The sequence below is a fragment of the Durio zibethinus genome, chromosome 6 (assembly GCF_047325235.1).
Source record: "Durio zibethinus cultivar Kanyao isolate XHJ-2024 chromosome 6, ASM4732523v1, whole genome shotgun sequence".
Classification (NCBI taxonomy): Eukaryota; Viridiplantae; Streptophyta; class Magnoliopsida; order Malvales; family Malvaceae; genus Durio; species Durio zibethinus.
In genome coordinates this window covers 26983975-26995936 of record NC_143167.1, presented here as the reverse complement: position 1 = coordinate 26995936, position 11962 = coordinate 26983975, and positions in this window count along the sequence as shown.

Genomic DNA, 11962 nt, shown 5'->3' with positions numbered 1-11962 from the left:
GATTTTTGTGGATGGGACAATGATATGCTGGATATAGCAAATTAGCTATTCTGAGATGTCAATGCACCATTAATTATTAATTATTATTCACTGAGAACCGATGCTTCTCTGCGTTCAAGTGTGGAGTATTTGACTTGATTAGAAACTATTATTGTGAATGCCGCGTTGCTAAAGCTTCCTTCCCATTTCCCCCATCTATCATGAGAAGTTTAGGCTTTGTCTGTTGGGTTTCACAGATAAAGAAGCTGAGTGCAGTTGTTACGGCTTGCATCTGGGTCAGACCCGTGGGTGCTACTGGAGTCAGAACGATGTTTGAAGAGCAGCACAGACCGTAGCTTAAGTCTCCACAAATGGGATGGCTGCACGGTTTGCATATTCGCTTATTTTCAAATAATAATAACAATAATATAAAAGCTAAACATTTTTTTTTTTTTGGAATGTTGAGCGCTTGACAAACACGTTAGAGATGAATTTAAAAGATTTCAGAGTTAGAAGTCTCATTTATTTTCCTTTTCCCTACCAATATTCTGAATCACGATTAACTCCAGATAATCTATTCGGTACATAATTGTTTACAAAATATTCTAGATAGTTTTCTTTTAAATTTTGGTTAAATACATTTTTGGTAAGCAAACTATAAAGAGACTGTCAATTTGATACATGAAATTATAAAATATAATTTATTTTTATCGAACAGTTCGCACTTTTTAACTAAAAGACTTAAAAGGTAGAGTGTAAAACAACATTCAAATGATTGATTCAGCAAAAACATTCAATAAAATAATGTCATGTGACAAAAAAAAAGGTCTTGTTTTTTTTTTTTTTTTTTCAAAATTTTTATTTTAAATTTAAAAATTAAAAAAAAAGGTTGTCATTTTTTTTTCATTTTTGGAAATTTTCTTTTTTTTTTAAGATTTCTATTTTTATTTTTTTAATTTCAAATTTTTTAAAAATTTTAATTTTCAAGATAGATAATTATTATTGACCAACTAAACTACGTCACATTTAATATTAATGGAATTAGTCCATTATCAATATGCCTCATAGAATACAAGTTAAATTAGATAATTATAAATTACTATTCTTTTTAAGTTTCAAATTGATAATTATACTCTAATTTGGGTTCCAAACATGTATTTAACCTTTCATCTTTTCTAAATTATCAATGACTAGTCCATGTTTCTACAACTATCGACCAATGAGGTTAATCTCGTTGTTTTGTATATTCATGTTGTTTTGGTTATGGGTAATTCTAAACATGTCGCAATTTTTATTTTGGTCAATTATACAATAAGTATTTGTACTTTAATTAAATTGTAAAATTAGTCCATCTTTCTTAATGTGTTCAAATTAGATCTCTATACTTAATTTAATTATCGAATTTAATCAAATTATTAACAATTCAAATTTTTTTTATTAAAATTGATAATGTGACATTTTAACTTTTTTAATGTGATATTTTTGCTTACATGACGGTGAATTTATTAATGTGTAAAGTTTACTTGGTTAAAGATGACGATGACATGGTAAAATTTTTTGACATGTCACCATTTTTTCACACCAAAATTTTTTCAAATTGTACAACTCATCCTGGTACTTTAGTTAAATGGTGGAATTAATTTTTTTATTTTAATGTATGTTCAAATTTCATCCATATACATAAGGCTGAGTAAAAAGTTTGTTCGATTAATTCAATCGTAAAAATCGAATAACCGACTTAATAGATTTAATTTATTATAAAAATCGAACCGACCGATATACATAAAAAAAATAAAAAGAATCGAATCGAATTAAGGTGATCATAAACATAAATTTAAATAACAGTCCATAATTTATCTAGCACTAGCAATTCATAACAGTCCATAAATACAAACTTAATTTATCTAGCATTGACAATCCATAAAGTCCATAAACACAAACTAGTAGCAACAAGGATACTCAACCAATGAACAATGATTACAATCCATAGACCATAATAACAGTCTATAACATGCCACTACCAATCATTGAGCAAGCCTGAAAAAAAAAAAAAAAAAACCCAAAGCAAAAAATAAGAATAAAACAAAATAAACTATTCAACAATAATACTCAGCCAATTATATTCAAGAATACCCATAGCCAGTGAGCTTGCTCAACATTAATCATAAGGTAGTAAGTTTTCTCAAGAACAATGCTCAGCAAAAGCACAAACAAAAAATAACTAAAAAATTAATATAAACAAAATAACAAAAAATCTACTCATGTTACTTTAATTTATCAATATACTTTACTAATTAATTATAGGATGCAATGTAATCTTGAATAAATTTAAACATAAATAAAAAAAAAAGTTAGCTATAAAGATTTAAAGAAATAAGAATTAAAAAAAATAATGGTAGAAATAAAATAATTATCTAAATCAATCTTATCAAGTTGTTCCACTTCATCCTCTATGGCATTTAAATCAAAATTTCACAAATAAGAGCTTGCATAAATTTAGGAGTTAAAGAACATCTATATGCATCAAGCATATGACCATCAGTGCTAAAAGCGGATTCAGAAGCAAATATGGATATTGGAACAGCCAACACATCATAAGCTAGATGGAAAAGGATAGGAAACCTATGACTAATGAGTTTCCACCAAAGAAAAATGTCAAAATCCACTCTCTCCATAATAGCATTGGGCTTCTTATTCAAATACTTCTTCAACTTTGATTTATTCTCTTCTTTACCTTGTTTGTTTTCTAAACCTTCTAAATATAGCCATAATAGTTTGTGAGTCACATAGATTTTCAATTCCATGTTCATAGGTGGATTCTGTAACTTGACTCGCATAGCTACTTTCACCAACTTGTTCAGATTGAGGTTGTGACATATTTTTGTATTAATCAAATAACTCACCATTGCTTTTTTCATCTTTTTCATCATCACTAAAGTTTGATCATAATAATACATCTTCATAAAACAAAACTCCATAAAAGTAAATTTTTTTCTAGGATCAAGAATGAAAGTAATATCAAAGTAACATATTCATTTTCTTCACATTCCCCTAATACTTATCATACTTATCCTTTATTTTTTTAGCTATTACACTCAACTCAACATCAATATTCAATTGTCAATCTTACAAAATACCATAAAACACCACAAATATTTTCAAGAAAATTATTAGCGGTGACATATAAAGAACTTGAAACTCTAACTATGAGGTTGTAAAATTTTTGCAAGAAATGGCATAATATTTTAACACTTGCCCAATCACTTTGATCGGGTACCTCATCTCCCAACACAAGCTCACTTATATAGTAAGGATCAACATTATCAAAAGCTTCGAAAAGCTTTTTCAAACTTTTGAGCTTGTTCCAACATTAAGTAAGTGAATTTTCACCTAGAGCTAACATCCAAGTATAACAAGCTCTTACTTTGAATTCATTGGCAACACACTCTTTAAATTTAACTAATTTAGAAAGTAATTGTCTTACATATCTAGCTGCCTCTCTAACACGAATAATTGAATCACTTATTTCCTTTAACTCATCACTCATAATAAAGTTAACAATATGAGCAATGTATCTTAAATGAAGATATTTGCCTCAAACAATACTAGTTCTTGCATTGTTAAATTTTTTTCTTAAGTATGAAATTGCAACATCATTGGAAATAACATTATCAACTATAATAATAAAAACTTTATCAATTCCCCAATCACACTAGCATTTTTTCCCTACCAATAGCCTCATTTTTATGACTAAAATTAGGACAAAAGTATAGTATCCTTTTGTTAAGTTTTCAATTATTGTTTATAAAGTGAATTGTGAGATACATATAATTGATTTTTTACAATAAGGTCCATGTGTTAGTGGTAAGAGACACTATTATAGAAGACGATTTCAAGAATTACCTTAGGGAAGTTTTTTCATTCACATAATTTTGATCACAATCCCTAGCAGCAATGTATCATGATGGTACATGAAATCTAGGATATGCAATAGCTAAACAACACCTAAATCATTTCGCTTTCACCAATTTAAAAGGTAACTCATTTATAATTATCCTCTTAGCCACACCTCTCTTAACGGCATCTTGATCAAACTTTAAAGTATTTAAATATCCATCTTTTTTCGAGTTAAAAACTAATTCTGGTTAGGAAAGATCACCATTACCACAAAAAAATTTCATACAAGAACTCATGTGATTTTTTAATGCAGATATTCCATTTTTTTATGACGAGCATAAAATTTTCTATCACAATAATTGCATCTAGCTTTGAATTCATCATACCTCCGACCATGTGTTTGGTCATCTCCTTTTTTATTTAGCAGTTACAACTTCACTTTTTAATCTATGTGTGTCTCTTTGAGGGATTGATTGAGCATCCTCTTGTGTAAAATTTCAATCAATCAAAGAAGTTAAGTTATAAATAAACACAAGGAAATGGCTTTTTCCAGTAAGTTAACAAACTAATAAGTAGAATCATGAAACAATGGCAAAATATGATGAGTTCAATATTGTTAAAAACAAGTGGCCCTTTTCAAAAAAATTAAATGTTAGCCTTTTTTGTGAGATAGTGATCCAAGAGGGGGTAAATTGAATTTCTTCAAGTTTTTTTCAAATAATGATTTCAAAATAATTGAATGAGGAATTAAAATAATAAACATTTTTTATGAAAATATAATGCGAGCAATAACAATTAATGGACCTATAATCAAATATAAACAACAATAGATGTAAGGAGATATGGATGTAAAAATCAAACACAATGATTTATGGAGATTCAGTCCTTCTCCATAAGGCACTTACGTCCTCTCTTCTTGGTTATTCATGCTAAGACTTCAATATATTAATCTTGAATTGAAAATACAACCCTATCTTTTTTTCTCAAAGGCTTAAGATAGAAACTTTACACTATCTACTTTCTAGGCTAAGTAGCAACCTTATAATCCCATAAATTTAAGAGGATGCCCCACCTCTTGATTACAAAATCACTTAATAAAAATGTAAACTTAGAACACCTCTTAAAGGCTAAGTGTTTACCTAATGAAGTACAGAAAAATTTGATGAATAAACAACAATATAGCTTGGATACAATAAATACAAAATATATGAATTTTAAGCTTTAACAACTCTTGATTCTTTAAGAAAATAAAAATATAGCTTATTGGATCTTGCTCTTTTGATTCATCAATCTTCTTGGTGTGTTTGAATGTCTAATTTATAGAGAAATTAAAGAAATAGTAGTTAAAAATGCTTGCAAGAAGAAAATAGCCATTGAAACTTGACAAACTAGTCGTTGAAGTTGTTTTAAGGCCTACCCGATCGATCATTTCCATGAAGGGATCGATTGGTTCAAGTTTTGGTGTCATTTTTCACTTGAAAAATGTGACCCGATCTATCCTTTCTATGAGAAGATCGATCTTGTAAAAAGGGTGATCGATCTTTTCTTCAACCTAAATCACAAAGATGCATTCTGGGTAAAAAATCAATTGATCCTTTTCTGAGAGGATTGATCCTATCAAAGCTAGGTAGATGTATCATATTTTGCACTCTACTTACTAATTTGATCATATCTTGAGTTATACAAATTCAAATAAAAAATTATTTAAGTATTTAAAAAAAACTTAAAGAGCTTTCTATCCATGTAAAATTCATCATCTAATTTATTATATATGAATTATAGTAAATTTTTAAATCTATCATTTATGTAGTTTTTAGACAATTGCAAAGTGTCTAGTAAAAATTCAAAATATTTTCTAAGAAAATGTGGATTTTGATTTTGTTTGATCCATTATAAAGTAGACTTAAAGAACTTTCCAACCATATAAAATTCAAATATTAAAGTTTTGTGAATTAATACAGAAAAATAAAACTAAGTTCAATGTTAGAAAACTTTTTTCTTGTAAAACAACTGTCTTAAGTTAATCTATTTCTCAAAACCAATATTATCAAAATTGTATTGAGTTTAAAATGAATAAGTTCACTTTAAAAACAACAATTGAACTCTCATTTAAATTCAAATAAATAATCTTTAAAGATAGATATAGTTTGAAAAATATGAAAACAAATAACTTAAGAACATGTACTAAATAAATCTTTTTCAAAATATTGATCAAGCTTATTTAGCTTAATGTTTTGTCATTTCAAAATAATGATCAATTTAAGGTTAACATTAAAGATAGTAAGGCACAGCTAATAATGTAAACTATTCAGTTTCTCATTTATCATAAGGAAAGATAATAATTTACAAATTAACCAAAGCTAAAAAAGACTAATCATTATTCTTTGTGTCATAATGTATAAATTCGTAGACCTATCGCTAGATATAGACTTAAGAGTCGTCACCGATTTTTTTTGTTTAGGTGTGATTGATCACCTAATCGAATTTGTCCCATTTTAAAAAGAAGTTTCAAGCTTGACTTAGGTATCTTTAAATGATAGATTTTAGTCTATGAAATCATATTTAAGTTTAGAAATGCGATTACACATGAGAAATGTTATAGCATTTTTACAGTGCATATCCAAATGAGAGTACCAATTTGATTTCAAGTTATCCAAGCCTAAAAACATCTTTATAATTTGCCAAATAATTTAATTAAATAAATAAATCATAAAATTACTCTAATAGTTTGATAGTAATTTAAGATAACTTTCTCACATTGAGAGTATTCATTTAAATTTTATTTAAAGAAAAAATTAGTAAAATCTTTCAATAGTTTAGTCAAATTTACTTTAATACAGATCTTCTAATAGTTTGGTGAGATTTTATTATAAAATTATATATGAAATTTATTTTAAGAAAATTTATTAAACTTTCCAATAATTTGGTAAGATCTAATTCAATATTTAAATCTTCTAATAGTTTGATAATATTAAAAATTTTATTATTATTTTTTACAAAAAATTCATAAAGTTTTCCAATATTTTGATAAGACTTAATTCTATATTTAAATCCTTTAATAGTTTGGAATGATTGAAAATTTTATTATTATTAATTTTAAAAAATCCATTGAGTCTTCCAATAGTTTGGTAAGACTTAATTTAAGATTTAAATTCTCTAATAATTTGGTATGATTAAAAATTTTATTATATTTTTTCAAAAAATTCATTATGAAATTCTTACATAAGTTGGTAGAATACGTAATTTAAAATTTCTAAACCCATGAAATAAAAAATTCATAATTTAAAACTTATTCTTTAAATTTTATTTGAAACATACATAAAAAAAAGTGAAATACATGAAAAAATATATAAATAAACAAAATGTGGAAATTACCTTAATGGATGAAGACATATCTAGGTGGAAGTATCTATTATTCTATAGTGGCAGATAGTCACCAATTCCAACCAAAGAGTTTTGCCACCAATTCCAATTTAAGAGCTTGGGTATAGATTGCTACTCATCATTTTTTGGTGGGTTTTTTCCTTTTTTTTTGTGGTTGATTGGTGTTTATATAAGGCTTTCTGTTAGAAATTTTAGAGATTTGCTTTGAATGGAAATGATTATAAATCTGATTATATATTTGAATTGATTTCTTTTCTTGATTCTTTTTAAAATCTATTTAACTAATTTCTGAAATTGTCTCAATATTCCTTAATTTTTAGAATCCTTCAATTTTTTCTAAATTAAATCTGACTTTGATTTTCTGATTTTATTTCTTTTTAACCTTCCTTTAATATTTGAAGAGATCATATTTTAATTTTAATTACCGAGATCATCCTTGATTAATGCTCAAATTACTTCACATTCATTGACATGATTTATGATAAAAATTTAAAACCAAATAAATAAAAGACTAAAAGATAAATAGATAATATATAAAAAATAAACATAGAAAATTGTACAATTGGACTTGAATCGAATCTGAGCCCAATTAGTTTGAGCCCCAAACTAAAAAGAGTGTCTATACTTTGATTTTAAAGAAACATGTAAATAAGAGACTTTAACTTTATATAATATATATATATATATATATTATATATAGTTAGAGCATGTATGCTTGATGCTTCTCTAAGTTATGAAAACATTAATGATTGAATGCAACTATTTAAGGTTTAAAATGCTATTGCCTTATTTACCTCATTTCTATCATTTTCGATTATATAAAAATTGTGCCTATAACATTTTCTTTAATCCCCAACACTAGTTACAACTGAAATTAAGGGGAAAGAATAGTAGACAAAACTAATTAGTAGTTTTCTTCTTTTTCCTATAATTTGAAAAGTCATGTTATCATTATTGTTATTTTCAATCTCAAAACCTCCATTTTATTGAAAAACCAAATGACCTTGGAGCAGTTATTTGGTATCTATTATTATATTCAGTATTCAATCAATATAAATAGTAATACATGTTTTTATCTTTATTTATCATCACCATCATTTATTTATTTATTTGAAGTACTTCTTTTCATAGTGAAATTATTTCTTAGGTTTGACAAAATTTTATCATTTCTATTTGTTGATTGTTTTCTATATTTTCATTCTTGCTAAATCAAATGAATTAAGTAGATCATTCATGAATCTCGAATGATATGAGCATTATGGTAAGTACTCGAAACATCTATATAACTCTTATAGATAGATTTTATTTTATTTTCTTTAAAAGTTTTAAAAAGTCTTTTTAAAATTAAACCATTATGAAGTTTCTTATTATTATTATTTTTTTTGGTTTTTAAAATTTGGCTTTGCAATAATTTCATTAGCATAGCCATACAAAATCAAATTGTGAAATTGAATAGGGATGAAACCTCATTGACTGTATATACAAAATCTTTGGCATATATATATATATATATATATATCTCCCTTTTTCTTTCTCTTTTTCTCTCTCCCTCTCTCTCTCTCTATATATATAAAAGAGAATTTGACTCAGTTTTTGTAATTAAATACATAATCACATAGAATTAACCAGAAAAAAAAGGAAAAACATATATTTATTACTAGACACATAAAACTAGCAATCCCTTTTTATTCTTATTAATTTGTGGATTATTTAGATAACACTAAGACTGTCACTTCCATTTTGAAAAGACAAGCATATTGTTTAAAAAAATGAGATCAATTAGTACAAATTAGTAAATAAAGAAGAAACCAGCTTTAGATAACTTATTTATACATGTAAAGATGTTTACAATACCATGTTTATAGTACACACGCTTGTATATATTTAAGGTTTTCACCTGGTTTTGATGTTATTGAAACCTTAAAGAAAAGGTAAGATGAGTGTGAAAGGGAGAAACTGAGCAAGAAAAGAGGTGAGGCAAGCATCAGTGTAGTAGTAAGGCAGATTTGAGAGACAAAACAAGATGCATAAAAGGGAATATGGACTGTGAATGCTGAAACAAAAGGAGAGGGAAAAGTTGGAAACTGGTGATGAGACATTCAAAAAATGGATTAGGATTTAAAGCCTAGGGGCTAAGGGAGAAAATGAGATGGAAAAGAAAATTTAGGAATGGTGTAGCTATATTGGATAAGAAAAATGAAAAATATGAGTGATGCGGCTAGGGTTCAAATAAAAAAAAATTAGGCTTGGGCATACCGAATATCAGATTTGGGTTATTGGGTATACCTATATCACATTATTTTTTTTTAATTATTTAGTTTGTATTAAGTCAAGTATTTTGATTTATTCAGTTTAGGTATTTTAAAACTGAAATCGACCGTTTTAACCATTTAAATCAAAATAATAACCGAAATACTCATATAACCCTAATTACCTAACTTGATTTCCCTTGAAAATTTGATTTTTTTCGATTTTAACCAAAATTTACTTAGCTATACCTATACATTAATTAATTATTGAATTTAAGATTTAATATAAAATAAATAAAAGAAAACTAAAATAAAAGACAAAAAAAATTTCAATACGAATAGGTCGAGTCATAAACAAAGTCAATATATCGATCAACACGAGAGTTGCATCAGACCTGTCTTCCAAAACAACATCATTTCAACTTGTTATAAAAAAAATAATTATTTTATTTTCCTTTTTTCTCCTCTCTCATTCCCATTTTTCTCTTACTTCTCTTTAAAGGTCTCATTTAAACGAATTCATATTTTAACGGGATTTATAGAAACTAATAATTGAAAAATTCAATGATCGCAGAAAAAATTTATCTAAAAAACCAAAAAACCATCAATACCTATAAATCGATTATCAACACCACTATTTTGTATCATCTAAAGTAAAATTGAGCATAATGCTCTAAAAATTCTAAACTCTGAAACCTTAAAAAAAATTTTCTCAAGAAAAAATTATTTCTAAATGTTTTTGTTGGTTGTCTTTATTTTTATTGTGTTATGTTGTTGATTGTTGTTGAATTCTCAAACTTTTTCTAAATTTCACAATTAAACTTTCCAAAAAATTTTCATATTTTCTTTTTTTTTTTCAAGTTTTTGATTTTTTTTTTACTTTCACTAACTAAATAATAAAAATAAATAAATAAAATTATAAATAAAATACTTTTGAGCTTTTAAATTTGGATTTAAAATCTAATTTCACAATTAAACTCAATTGATCAAAAAATGATTTTAGAACCTAACGTCGATATGAAATTTGAAACCCATTTAATATTGAATTTTTTTTTTTTTAAAATAGAATGTTAACAATTGTTTTTATTGTTAATTGTGTGAGTTTGTTGATTATGGTTTTTTATTTAACATTTACGTTTCTGTCATTTTACAAGTTTTTTTTTAATCTATTTTTTATTTTTTATATTTTAAAAATATTAAAAATAAAAATTAACAAAAAATAAAAAATAAAATAAATAAAAGATAAATAAAATTATAATTTAGTTTATGTTGGGCTTATAATCTAATTTTAAATTAACCTAATTTGTCAAATTAAGTGCAGTTAATAATTCAAATATCCAAAAAAAATTATCTAAATATGAAAAAAAGTCAGTTGAATTAATAAATATGTTTTTATATGTTATTTTAAATCAAATCTTATATTCGATAATTAATTGATGTATAAGGATCAAATTTAAACACATACTAAAGTAAAATGACTAATTTCATAATTTAATCAAAGTCTAAGAACAAGTTGCACAATTTAAGAAAAGTTGGGGGTGAAAACATGATAATGTGTTAAAAAATTTTGCCGATCACGTGAACTTTACACGTTAATAAAATCAATAGTCACATAAATAAAAAATGCTATGTGAGAAAAGTCAAAATACCACGTTATCAATTTTAACTGTAAAAGTTTGAATGGTTAACAATTTGATTAAATTCAATAATTAAATGAAGTATAGAGATCTAATTTAAACACATTAAATAGAAGAATTAATTTCACTATTTAATTAAAGTATAGACATCCATTGTAGAATTTGATATTTTTCCTTTTCACACTTTATTTTTTTATTTTTTTATGAAATAACTTAATTATTCTTTTCAGTTCAATTTTAAAGTTTCAAATATGTATTTTTGATAAATTATATAACTTATCGGATATGCATTATCGGCACGAGTAAAAAAATTAAAAAAGCTAAAAATTGATTTGAAATCATAATATTCGGTTTAATTTAGATAATTTTTTTCTTATTTGGTTTGAATTAAATTAGGATATTAAATTTATATATTAAACTTAGATCGAATTTTAGATTGAAAAATAAAAAATAAAAAAAATCTAATTGAATCGAATTATATAATTTTATTAGTTTATATATATATTTTAAATTTTTATAGAATAAAAACATTATTTTATATCAAAATTTATTTAAATATATTAAAAATTATATTAAAATAATATAAAAAATAAATTTAAAAGTGAATGAATTAAATCGAATTAAACTAATAAAATTTGTTCGTTTCGAATAATATTGTATAAAAATTTAATTAAGATTAGATTTTAAAAGTTTATAATAGTATGTAATATTTTTAAAAAATTGAATTAAAATTCATACTATAAAATACCGATAAAAATACTGTTATCATCTCTAATTTTGGATAAATTATATGAAATACCGGGTATGCAAATGCTT